The sequence below is a fragment of the Ovis canadensis genome, chromosome 10 (genome assembly GCF_042477335.2).
Source record: "Ovis canadensis isolate MfBH-ARS-UI-01 breed Bighorn chromosome 10, ARS-UI_OviCan_v2, whole genome shotgun sequence".
Lineage (NCBI taxonomy): Eukaryota > Metazoa > Chordata > Mammalia > Artiodactyla > Bovidae > Ovis > Ovis canadensis.
In genome coordinates this window covers 42,714,589-42,726,985 of record NC_091254.1, presented here as the reverse complement: position 1 = coordinate 42,726,985, position 12,397 = coordinate 42,714,589, and the positions used below count along the sequence as shown (strand labels likewise).

Sequence of the window (12,397 nt, the reverse complement as noted above, 5' to 3'; positions counted from 1 at the left end):
AGAGCAATATTGCATAGGAACCTGGAATGTCAGGTCCATGAATCAGGCAAATTGGAAGTGGTCAAACAAGAGATGGCAAGAGTGAGCGTCGACATTCTAGGAATCAGTGAACTAAAATGGACTGGAATGGGTGAATTTAACTCAGATGACCATTACGTCTACTACTGTGGGCAGGAATCCCTTAGAAGAAATGGAGTAGCCATCATGGTCAACAAAAGAGTCCGAACTGCAGTACTTGGATGCAATCTCAAAAACGACAGAATGATCTCTGTTCGTCTCCAAGGCAAACCATTCAATATCACAGTTATCCAAGTCTATGCCCCAACCAGTAACGCTGAAGAAGCTGAAGTTGAACAGTTCTATGAAGACCTACAAGACCTTCTAGAACTAACACCCAAAAAAGATGTCCTTTTCATTATAGGGGACTGCAATGCAAAAGTAGGACGTCAAGAAACACCTGGAGTAACAGGCAGATTTGGCCTTGGAATGCGGAATGAAGCAGGGCAAAGACTAATAGAGTTTTGCCAAGAAAATGCACTGGTCATAGCAAACACCCTCTTCCAACAACACAAGAGAAGACTCTACACATGGACATCACCAGATGGTCAACACCAAAATCAGATTGATTATATTCTTTGCAGCCAAAGATGGAGAAGCTCTATACAGTCAACAAAAACAAGACCAGGAGCTGACTGGCTCAGATCATGAACTCCTTATTACCAAATTCAGACTTAAATTGAAGAAAGTAGGGAAAACCACTAGACCATTCAGGTATGACCTAAATCAAATCCCTTATGATTATACAGTGGAAATGAGAAATAGATTTAAGGGCCTAGAGCTGATAGATAGAGTGCCTGATGAACTATGAATGGAGGTCTGTGACAATGTACAGGAGACAGGCATCAAGACCATCCCCATGGAAAAGAAATGCAAAAAAGCAAAATGGCTGTCTGGGGAGGCCTTACATATAGCTGTGAAAAGAAGAGAGGCAAAAAGCAAAGGAGAAAAGGAAAGATATAAACATCTGAATGCAGAGTTCCAAAGAATAGCAAGAAGAGATAAGAAAGCCTTCTTCAGCGATCAATGCAAAGAAATAGAGGAAAACAACAGAATGGGAAAGACTAGAGATCTCTTTAAGAAAATTAGAGATACCAAGAGAACATTTCATGCAAAATTGGGCTCGATAAAGGACAGAAATGGTATGGACCTAACAGAAGCAGAAGATATTAAGAAGAGGTGGCAAGAATACACAGAAGAACTGTACAAAAAAGACCTTCATGACCCAGATAATCATGATGATGTGATCACTAATCTAGAGCCAGACATCTTGGAAAGTGAAGTCAAGTGGGCCTTAGAAAGCATCACTACGAACAAAGCTAGTGGAGGTGATGAAATTCCAGTAGAGCTGTTTCAAATCCTGAAAGATGATGCTGTGAAAGTGCTGCACTCAATATGCCAGCAAATTTGGAAAACTCAGCAGTGGCCACAGGACTGGAAAAGGTCAGTTTTCATTCCAGTCCCAAAGAAAGGCAATGCCAAAGAATGCTCCAACTACTGCACAATTGCACTCATCTCACACGCTAGGAAGAGAAGGCAATGGCACCCCACTCCAGTACTCTTGCCTGGAAAATCCTATGGACGGAGGAACCTCATGGGCTGCAGTCCATGGGGTCGCTAAGAGTTGGACATGACTGAGCGACTTCCCTTTCACTTTTCACTTTCATGCATTGGAGAAGGAAATGGCAGCCCTCTCCAGTGTTCTTGTCTGGAGAATCCCAGGGACGGGGGAGCCTGATGGGCTACCGTCTGTGGGGTCACACAGAGTTGGACACGACTGAAGCGACTTAGCAGCAGCAGCACATGCTAGGAAAGTAATTCTTAGAATTCTCCAAGCCAGGCTTCAGCAATACGTGAACCGTGAACTCCCCGATGTTCAAGCTGGTTTTAGAAACGGCAGAGGAACCAGAGATCAAATTGCCGACATCCGCTGGATCATGGAAAAAGCAAGAGAGTTCCAGAAAAACACCTATTTCTGCTTTATTGACTATGCCAAAGCCTTTGACTTTGTGGATCACAATAAACTGTGGAAAATTCTGAGAGATGGGAATACCAGATCACCTGACCCGCCTCTTGAGAAACCTATATGCAGGTTAGGAAGCAACAGTTAGAACTGGACATGGAACAACAGACTGGTTCCAAATAGGAAAAGGAGTACGTCAGGGCTGTATATTGTCACCCTGCTTATTTAACTTCTATGCAGAGTACATCATGAGAAACGCTGGGCTGGAAGAAACACAAGCTGGAATCAAGATTGCCGGGAGAAATATCAATCACCTCAGATATGCAGATGACACCACCCTTATGGCAGAAAGTGAAGAGGAGCTAAAAAGCCTCTTGATGAAAGTGAAGGAGGAGCGCGAAAAAGTTGGCTTCAAGCTCAACATTCAGAAAACGAAGATCATGGCATCCAGTCCCATCACTTCATGGGAAATAGATGGGGAAAGAGTGGAAACAGTGTCAGACTTGATTTTTTTGAGCTCCAAAATCACTGCAGATGGTGACTTCAGCCATGAAATTAAAAGACGCTTACTCCTTGAAAGAAAAGTTATGACCAACCTAGATAGTATATTCAAAAGCAGAGACATTACTTTGCCGACTAAGGTCCGTCTAGTCAAGGCTATGGTTTTTTCCTGTGGTCATGTATGGATGTGAGAGTTGGACTGTGAAGAAGGCTGAGCGCCGAAGAATTGATGCTTTTGAAGTGTGGTGTTGGAGAAGACTCTTGAGAGTCCCTTGGACTGCAGGGAGATCCAACCAGTCCATTCTGAAGGAGATCAGCTCTGGGATTTCTTTGGAAGGAATAATGCTAAAGCTGAAGCTCCAGTACTTTGGCCACCTCATACGAAGAGTTGACTCATTGGAAAAGATTCTGATGCTGGGAGGGATTGGGGGCAGGAGGAGAAGGGGACGACCGAGGATGAGATGGGTGGATGGCATCACTGACTCGATGGACGTGAGTCTGAGTGAACTCTGGGAGTTGGTGATGGACAGGGAAGCCTGGCGTGCTGTGATTCATGGGGTCGCAAAGAGTCGGACACGACTGAGCGAGTGAACTGAACTGAAGGAACCCTTCCATACTGTTCTCCATAGCGACTGTACCAGATTACATTCCCACCAACAGTGCGGAAGGGTTCTCTTCTCTCCACACCCTCTCCAGCATTTGTTGTTTGTGGATTTTTTAATGAACACCATTTGATTGGTGTGAGGTGATAGCTCATTGTGGTTTTGATTTGCATTTCTCTAATATAGTGATGTTGAACATCTTTTCCTGTGCCTGCCTGTCGGCCATCTGTATGTCCTTTTTGGAGAAACGTCTGTTCAGGTCTTCTGCCCATTTTTTGAATGGGTTGTTTGTTTTGATGCTATTAAGTGTCATAAGCTGGTTGTAAATTTTTGGGACTGATCCTTTATGGTCACATCATTTGCAAATATTTTCTCCCAGTCTGTGGGTTGTCTTCGTTTTGCTTATTGTTGCCTTTCCTGTGCCAAAACTTCTGAGTTTAAGTGTGTCCCATCTGTTTATTTTTGCTTTTATTTCCATTATTCTGGAAGACGGATTGAAAAAGACATTGCTGTGATTTATGTTAGAGAAATAACATAAATCTGGAGTGGGTAGCCTCTGCCTTTTCCAGTGGATCTTCCCGACCCAGGAATTGAACCGGGTTCTCCTGCATTGCAGGCGAATTCTTTACCAACTGAGCTATCAGGGGATTGTTAGAGAGTGTTCTGCCTATATTTTCCTTTAGGAGTTTTACAGTGTCTGTTCTCACATTTAGGTCTTTAATCCATTTTGAGTTTATTTTTATATACAGGGTTAAGAAATGATCTGCTTTCTTTTTTTTTTTTAACCTGTGGCTGTCCAGTTTTTCCAGCACCATTTGTTGCAGAGACTGTCTTTACAGTATTGTGTGGTCTTGCCTCCTTTATCATAGATTAACTGACCATAGGTGTGTTGGCTTATCCTGTTCCATTGATTTATATTTTATTTTTGGAAACACACATATCTTGTCACAGATGCCTGGACTTGTCTTTTCTCACACTCAGCATGTCTTTGTGCTTCTGCTCATTGCTCCGTGTTTCCTCTGCCCTGAGTCCTCCCTTAGCCGCCTTGTTGTCTGCCACGGCTTAAATTCCAACTCCCTGTGATGTGTGGCTGACCCCTTTCCCTGCTGTCTCTGATAGAATGGATTGTTCCTTCATTTGTCTTTCCTTTAAAACATTGATTTTGTGTACAAGTGAATGATTTTTAGTTATTGCCCCCCAAACATCACTCGTGTCCCTTTGTAGTCAATTATTTCTCACCCCTAGCCAACTACTCTATCGCGTCTAATCCCTTGGATCTATTTGTCACTTTCACTGTACAGTCGTAAGGGATTTGGTTTAGGTCATACCTGAATGGTCCAGTGGTTTTCCCTGCTTTCTTCAACTTAAGTCTGAATTTGGCAATAAGGAGTTCATGATCTGAGCCACAGTTAGCTCCCAGTCTTGTTTTTGCTGACTATATAGGGCTTCTCCATCTTCGGCTACAAAGAATATAATCAATCTGATTTTGGTATTTACCATCTGTTGATGTCTATGTGTAGAGTCATCTCTTGTGTTGTTGGAAAAGGGTGTTTGCTATGACCAGTGCTTTCTCTTGGCAAAACTCTATTAGCCTTTGCCCTGCTTCATTTTGTACTCCAGGGCCAAACTTGCCTGTTATTCCAGGTATCTCTTGACTTCCTGCTTTTGCATTCCAGTCCCCTATAATGAAAAGAACATCTTTTTTTGGTGTTAGTTCTAGAAAGTCTTGTAGGTCATCACAGAACCTTTCAACTTTAGCGTCTTTGGCATTAGTGGTTGAGGCATAGACTTGGATTACTGTGATATTGAATGGTTTGCCTTGGAAACGAAGAGGGATCATGCTGTCATTTTTGAGATTGCATCCAAGCACTGCATTTCAGACTCTTGTTGACTGTGATGGTCACTCCATTTCTTCTAAGGGATTCTTGCCCACAGTAGTAGATATAATGGTCATCTGAATTAAATTCGCCCATTATGGTCCATTTTAGCTCACTGATTCCTAAGATGTTGATGTTCACTCTTGCCATCTCATCTCCTATTTGACTGCTTCCAATTTACCTTGATTCATGGACCTAAGATTCCATGGGGAAGAGAATACGTTTGAGAATACCTAAATAGAAATGTTAGGTTGGCAGTGGTAAATGTAGATTGGAGTTCAGAAGAGAGCTCTTGGTGGGGTATTTTGGAGTGGCTTTAAGAAAGCTTGGGGTAGAAGCCTTGGGAGAAAAACATGTAGACCAAGAAGTGAATAGAGGAAATAGAATTAAGCTTTGGTGAATTAATATTTAGAGGTTGGATAGAAGAAAAGGAAACAAAGTAGACAGCTACTAGTAATAGGAGAAAAATCAGGAAAAGGTAAAATGTAGTAGAAAACAAAGGAAAGGAGTGTTTCAGAAAGGAGTCTGCTCTCCACTGTGTGTCCTAAACTGCTCAGATCAATAAAATTAGGATTGGAAAAGTGTTTTCTTTGGCAATGTGGAGGGCAGTGATGACTTTTAGTTAGCTATTATTGCATAACAAATCACCTCAAAACTTAATGACTTTAATCACCCAACATTTCTCGCAGTTCTCCAGGTTGGCAGCTTGAGTTTGGCTTAATTGGGTAGTTCTGCTGATCTGGGTCAGCCTTAGCTGATTGACCTGGGCTTGCTCATACATCTACAAGTGTGTGTCTGTGATCACCCAAAAGTTTGTCTGGGCCTGGCTTCCTTCATGATGGTCATACTTGGTATAACTGAGATCTCTCTCTGTGTATGTCTCAGTTTATAGTGGGATAACTTCCGTGCGTGTGCTCTTCTTAGGAGGAGTTTCAAGAATGCAAGTCAATAAATTCCAAAACACAAGCACTTTTTAAGCTTGCCAGTGTCCTAGTGACCAAAGTCATAAGACCATCTCAAATTCAAGTGTTGGAAAAACACTCTTCTTGATGAGAGGAGCCACAAAATCACATTGCAAGGCTGTAGATAGAGGGAAGAGAAAAATCTCTTGTCATTTTTGAAGTGAGCCTCAGTGATTATGGCAAAAGCAGTATTGCTGGTGTTGGAGGATGCTGGAAACAGGATTGGGTTAGTATGATAAGCAAATGGGAACTGAGGAAGTGCAGATTACTTTTTGGAAAGCTTGGCTATGAAGGTGATTTGAGAGAGAAGACAGTAGCTAGAGGCATGTAGAAAGTAAACAGGCATGTTGTACTTTCTTTTCTTTCCCTTCTTGGCTGAATTTATTTCTGCACAGGAACCAAGTGCTTACGCTGAACACTGAGGGGGAGGATATAGTAGACACAGGGTACAGATGCTGAGCAAGAAGAGAGAACAGATGAAGTGAAAGTCTCTGAGAAGCCTGTAGAGGATGGGATTCTGTGCACTTGTACAGGAATTCGTTTTCGACGTGAAGAGGGTTACATACTTTCTAGTTAACAGAAGGGAAGGGGGGGCGTGGTCCACTTGTAGTGTTGGGTTGGCCAGTAGTTCATTCTGGTTTCTGTAAGATTGTATGGAAAAACCCGAACAAAAGTTTTGGCCAGTCACAGCAGATTTAGTAATGGGAAACTGGGAGAGTTGCTGTGTGACAGAGCTTCTGTTTGCTCAGTGAAGTAGAGGCTGTCTGCTGAGAGTGGGAGTTCTAATAAGAGTGTGTGCTTGAGGTTTGTGAACAGAGAAGCTGCATAATCTTATCCCCTCAGTGAATGGGACATTGAGCTGACCACCGGCTGGGAAGTTTTGTTGTTGTTAGTCGCTTAGTTGTCTCCAGCTCTTGTGACCCGATGGACTGTAATACCAATCATTTAATAAATGAGAGATATTACCATTATTAATATAAAATGCTCCTTTAAAGGGATTTTTCAGAACACTTTGTTATGAGTTAGAAAGTGGTGCTAGTTGAGATGATCTCAGGCTTTTAATTCTACTTCCATGATGGTCCTTGAAAAGAATGTAGGCAGGAGGGTAGCCGTGTGTTTAATCATTTATAAATAAACATCACCAAAAATATGAACAAAATGGGTCTTTCTAAAATGACTTCCTGAAGCATTTAATATTACTTTGTATTAACAAAACATAGAAGAATAACTATTAAATATACTTAATTTGAATTAATAAAGATGATTCAGTCTGAATGGTTGGGTTAGTGGTAACATTTATATGGAAAAAAAACTTTGTTTTAGTAGTTGGGAAGTATGTAAATGTAGCCTTAAGGTTATATACTTAAAGGAGAATAACGTAATTTATTTTGTCTCTTTTCTTTTAGAACACACTCTTATTTTTTCAGTTATCTCTGGCCAGAAAGAAACCCTTCTTACTCTAACTATGTACTGGAAGGGTTGTATTGATATTTATGGAGGGCACCATCTGCTGGTTATAAGAGGTACCAGTTGTAGGAAGCCTACCTTTTACAGTTGTCAGACTTCACAAAATCTTGTTTTCTTTCCAACTCCACCTTAAACCTGGAGTAAAGTCCCAGAAGGAAAAGCAACTTTTAACAACAGTGGCAAGTAGAGATTCTAGTAGTGACTAGATCTGATTTCTGTGACTCTGATAAACTTGTTGCTACATACTTGGTATTTAAGAAAAATTATTATGAAAATGACAGATACCTGTTTTTATTTCTTCCCAGATCAGTTTACCAGTGACTGTTGCTATTGCTCTCACCCTTGTGGTTTAATCCAGTGAATGCTGTGCTCTTTTTTTCCATTCATTGAAAAGACCTTAATATTTTTACTTCAGTCTTTATTGTATCTTGTGAACATTTATTTACATCTAGAGTAGAATGATGATTTCATTGATTTTTTTTTCCTTTCTAGGATTGTTAGTATGATTTTTTAAATTATCAATATGTTTCTTTTAATTAATGACCATTTTCTTAGAACGTACTCAGTGGTTGTATAAACTCTTTAGTATTAGAATAGTTTACATTTTATTGTTCATTCTGTATACAAAACTGTAGGTTTTATAACAACATGTATATAATGGTATTTGAAATTAATATATACATATATATGTGTGGTGTTTAAGTCCCTCAGTGGTGCCCAACTCTTTGCAGCCCAGTGGACTGTGTAGCCTCCCAGGCTCCTCTGTCCATGGGATTTTTCAGGCAGGAATACTGGAGTGGGTTGCCATGCCCTCCTCCAGGGGATCTTCCCAGCCCAGAGATCGAACCTGCATCTCTTGCATTGGCAGGCAGATTCTTAACTACTGAGCCACTTGAGAAGTCCATATACATATGTACTCTATAATACATTTATATACAGTGTATAAATGGACTCTGACACAGGTCGGTTTTTATATAAATAATTTAAGTTACTACTTTCTTATTTTCAGTTCATTTGCTCTATCATAATGTATACTATTGAAATTCAGCACAAAATGAATGTCAAAGAATTTCTTTGACACTATTTCAGAGGAGCATCTGTGTGTCAATGTATCTTTTCCCTTTGACTTCGCGTAACAGTTGAATAGCCTATTTCTTTACTGTAACCTTCCTTTCTTCTTCTTTATTGCTCTCCTTCTTCTCTCTCTTTCTCCTTTCCGCCTTTTTTCTCTTACATTATTATTTGGTGTTCATTCCTGTTGTTGTCTGGGAAGTACATAAAGAGATCAGTTTACCAAGTCCAGGGGCCTGGGGTTATCTTGAAAGAGTGATGTGTATTTCCAAAGTCACTAACACTATATAGCATCTCTCTATCTTCAAACTTTTTTTTTTTCCCCCTTGTTAAAAAGCAATATTTTTCTCTCTTTTTTGACCCTCTTCTGTTTTCTTTCCTCACCCCCCCACATCAATACAGATATTTCTTAGAGTTTAGTCTCTGTATTTCAGCTCACCATACACACTTTCTTTATTGATTCTGTAAGCCCCCAAAGCGTAAGCTATATGTGGTTCTAAAGTATTTTCTTTCATTGACTTTTCTCTAGAACTTCAGCTTAACATCTCTAGTTGCCTTGTATTCCAAACTTAATTTTTCCAAAGACTTGACTTCTCACTGGTTTTTCCCTATCTCTGTTATGATGAAGGCAATTATTTTATGTGTTACCATTGTATCCTTAGTGCCTTGAGGACTGCTGTCACACCAAGTAAGTTCTCAGTAGGTATTTAAATGGTTGACTTTCTAGGAACAAAGGCTTTGAATCTTGCAGTCATCTTCTACTTCTCTCAAGTAAGTAAGCATTCATAGTCTTTGCATCAGTTTTCTTATTTTCAGTCATTCCCTGCAGTCTGTTCCTTATTAGTTCTTATTGGAATTTGGTAGCAGTTTCCTGTTTTTACTGTATTTGATTTCTCCTCTGCCTAGTCTGTACTTCCTACTGGAGCCACTGTCTCTTAAAATAGTTCTGGTCATTGATTCAGCAAGTATTTCTTGAGCACCTACTTTGTTCTAAGGATGCCTAAAATGATGCATACAATCCTTGTTCTAAAGGACATCAACCCTGAATATTGATTGGAAGGACTGATACTGAAGCCCCGATATTTTGGCCACCTGATGCAAAGAGCTGACTCATTGGAAAAGACCGTGATGCTGGGAAAGATTGAGGGCAGGAGGAGAAGGGGGTGACAGAGGGTGAGATGGTTGGATGGCATCACTGACTCAATGGTCGTGACTTTGAGCAAACTCCTGGAGATAGTGAAGGACAGGGAAGCCTGGCGTGCTGCAGTTCATGGGGTCGCAAGGAGTCAGACATGACTTAGTGACTGAACAACAGATCCTTGTTTTAAGGAGCGTATAGTCAAGTTGGGGAAACAGACAAATGAGTTTATTAAATGTGATGTGATTAAATGCTTATTATGATATGTTCACAGTTTTTCCAAGCTCTAGGGGTCAGAGCCAAGCTCAGCCTAAGGAGGTTGGGAGAAGTTTAAACAAAATCTTGAGAATTGAAGGTACATGGAGTTTGCATATAGAGAGGGGCCAGTAAATTTGTCTTTACTTTGAGGAAACAGCCCATGTGTATACTTACAGAAGTATTTCAAACCTCTCCTCACAAAACCATTGCCTGTGAAGCTGAAGTGCGAGCCGCGAGGCCTGCTGCTTTGTTGCTCTGCCTTTCCTTCTTCGCTCCCTTTTACTTGCCTCCACTTTTTCCTTTAGTCACGGCTTTAGACCAGTAACAGATTCTGAACTTTGTTCTCTGGGATTTATTCAGATTCTTTTCTCTGTCCTTTTGTTCTATATATTGTTAACACTTCACCCCCATCTACTTTCGACTTCTTTCAATCTTCTATTTTTCCAGGCTTGTTGTTTGTTATTTCTGTTGATAACTTTAGGATTTATTGTGATTTAATCATTTAGGGGGGATGTCTATTTCCTTTGTCAATTTTGAGACCTATCTTAACTCATGTGGCCCTCTAGCCACTCTAGAATGTCATGCACATAATAGGTTCTTGATAAAGTTTTGATTGTACAGATGGAACCATGTCTACATTATTAAGCTGTAGTCTGTGATTATAATCATGTGTTTGTTGTTAAGGAAGATGAACAGCTTTTGCTTCTGTTGAGGCAAGGTAGAGAGACTTTCTTATATTCCAGGTTCTGTGGAAAACTGGGAATCCTATCACATTTATATTTACCTTCCTGTAGAATGGTTTATCCCAGGCATTCAGTGACTGTCTTCTTTGGTTGAAGGAACACAAACAGCTGTAGGTTTGATTCTTGGCTTTTCCTAACCCGAAGTTGTGAAGTTGTTTTCCTACATTATATTTTAAAATCCTTTCCAATTGCCCCAATATTTAGTTCATTGATCGACCTGAAATTCCTTTTGTGTATGGTGTGACATATGGGTACAGTGTCATCTTTTTCCATATAGATGAAAGTCTCAGAACGTAAAAAATTTAAACAACTTTATTGATATAATTTATAGATCATAAAATTAATAAGATTGACCTATTTCAAGTGTATAGTTGAGTAATTTTTAGTAAATGTCCTGAGATATGAAACTCGCCATAGTCCAATTTTAGAATATTTTTATCAGTCCAATAAGATCCCTCATGCCAATTTATAATTAATCTGTCACTAAATTCTTTATAAGTTTTCATCTTGAGTTCTCAGCAGCATCTCTGTTACAGTGTTAAACAAGTGATGATAGCAGGTATGTTTTTGTAGGTCCTGAAAATAGGTAAAACATTTTCAGAAGAGCATCAATAAGCATGATTTATGCTGTAGGGTATAGCATCTTACCTTTCTCGGATTCAGAAATCTTTCATATAATTCTTAGTTTGTTGAACTTTTTTCCTTATTTTCTTTTATAGTTGTGAATTGATGGTGAATTTTCTTCAAACATTATCTCTTAATTTTTTGAGATTATTACATGATTTTTCTTTTTTATTCTGTTAATGTGGTGAATTCAACCTTGCATTTCTGGGATTAAACCCAGTTTTTTATCTGCAACTACATTTGATTTCTAAGTATTTTTTTTTCTAGTATTTTATTTAAAAACCTTGTAAACAGAAAAGACCTGTTGGTGGTTCTTTTCCCTTTGTCTTACTTTTCTCATTGGGTGTTAGTATCATGGTTATGCTAGTTAGCTGGATGAAATTGTTAGGTTGGTGAAAGAGTAACTGTGGTTTTGGACTGTGAATTTTAAATCACACAACTAGGCTCAAACACATCTTTATTAATCAAAATAGGAACCATTACAGTCAACACACTTTTGCTAATGAGAAATGAGTTGGTTTCTTCCTGTAGCATAAGAATCCGTGCTTTGGAATTCAGCGAACTCTTGGAAAGCATTATCTTTTTGGGGTTGGGGTAGTATTCTGCATTAATGTCAGGAAGGGTCTTTTGTTTGATGTTCTATCTTGACAGGAGTCTGTCCTCCTTTTCCCGTAAGATCACTGAAACTGAACTCTAGATTTGTCAGGGTTGGCAGATGGGCTCAGGGTGTAAGTAGATATAACGTTCCATTTACTTCTCTGGATTCCCGAATTCTCTTAGATTTTGGCCCAAGTAATTTTTAATACTGTAAAAAAAAAAGCTGTGTGTGTATTATATATATGTATATATATAATTTTGTAGTATATATTAGAAATATTATGTTTTATATATGTAGGTAAGTATATAATTAAATAAAATCATATTTTTTTGTAATTGAAGGATTATTAGTTCAAATAACTTAGCATGTCACTAATGGAAATGAAAGTAAAAATAAAAATTTAAAATTTGGAGAAGTGTTCAATAAAATGATTTTCATTAATTAAATAAGTGAATTACTATAAATTAGGAAATAGTTATAATTTTTCATGTTTATTATGAATATTGTTAATGCTTTTTTTTTTTTTTTTTTTGGTT

The 12,397-nt window shown here is 39.0% G+C and overlaps 1 protein-coding gene across 6 annotated transcripts in view; it reads left to right on the top strand.

The window, feature by feature from the left end:
• The window catches only part of PDS5B (PDS5 cohesin associated factor B), a 178,591-nt gene that overhangs the window by 48,473 nt on the left and 117,721 nt on the right, over window positions 1-12,397 (top strand). The window lies entirely within an intron of this gene.